We start from the raw sequence: 1,289 nt of genomic DNA on the forward strand, positions 1-1,289 counted from the left end.
CACGCCGTCTGCTGCAGCTCTCCAGGCTCCCACGCCGTCTGCTGCAGTTCTCCAGGCCTCTCCATCGTCCAATGCAGCTTCCCAGGCCTCTCCGTCGTCCGCTGCAGCTTCCCAGGCCTCTCCGTCGTCCGCTGCAGCTCCCGAGGCTCCCACGCCGTCCGCTGCAGCTCCCCGGGTCTCTCCGTCACCTGCTGCAGCTCTCCAGGCTCCCACGCCGTCTGCTGCAGCTCCCCAGGCTCCCACGTCGTCTGCTGCAGCTCTCCAGGCTCCCACGTCGCATGCTGCAGCTTCCCAGGTCTCTCCGTCGCATGCTGCAGCTCTCCAGGCTCCCACGGCGTCTGCTGCAGCTCTCCAGGCTCCTGCGCTGTCTGCTGCAGCTTCCCAGTTCTCTCCGTTGCATGCTGCAGCTTCCCAGGTCTCTCCGTCGCATGCTGCAGCTTCCCAGGTCTCTCCGTCGCATGCTGCAGCTCCCCAGGTCTCCTTGATGCAAGCCGCGTTTCCTCTGGTTCTGTGTTTTGGACGGCCTCCCGGCCGCCCCCCTGACCTGGCCCGGTTTGATGGACAACCTCCCGGCCACCCGCGGAACAATGACTCTTAGGGACGATCCCTTGACCATCCAAATCCTTTGTGTTCCCTCGTGTTTTTTTCTCTGGTCCTCGTGTTTTCCTCGGGCCCTCCACCCTTGCAGTGCCGCCCTCCACCCGCCCATGTCCTTCGGGGGGGTTTTTTTTGGGGGGTGCCTGGGGGTGTCCTTGGGGGGGGGGGGGGAGTACTGTAAGGATGGTACTTTTCTGTGGCCCGGTTTGTGTCTGTGTTCCTTCGTGCTCCCTCATTAGTTCTATTAGTACCACCTGTGTCTCGTCCCAGCTGTTTGTTATCACGTCTCGTCTTGTCCCTGTATATAAGCCGTCTGTTCTGTCTTGTTTGTTGTCGTGTCGTACTCGTTGGGTCTCCTGTGTCTTCCCCAGAGTCTTCCTGGTTCCTCGAGTCTCCCGTGTCTCCTGAGTTCTCCTGAGTTTCCCGTGCCTCCTTCCTATGTTCATGTAAGTTTTGCTGCCCCGTCAGCTTGTTATTTTGTACCTTTTATTTATCATTAAATTCCTATTTTTGTATCCTGCCGAGTTGAGTCCCTGTTCTGCACGCTGGGTTCGCTCCTAACCACAAATCCTAACACAGACATGTTCCTGTTTTTAGTATTTTACATCACTTTATAATGTAGCTGTTTTTGTTCTGTTCATACTTTACACACACACACACACACACACACACACACACACACACACACACAC

This window comes from Nematolebias whitei, chromosome 17 (genome assembly GCF_014905685.2).
Source record: "Nematolebias whitei isolate Nwh7 chromosome 17, NemWhi1, whole genome shotgun sequence".
NCBI lineage: Eukaryota > Metazoa > Chordata > Actinopteri > Cyprinodontiformes > Rivulidae > Nematolebias > Nematolebias whitei.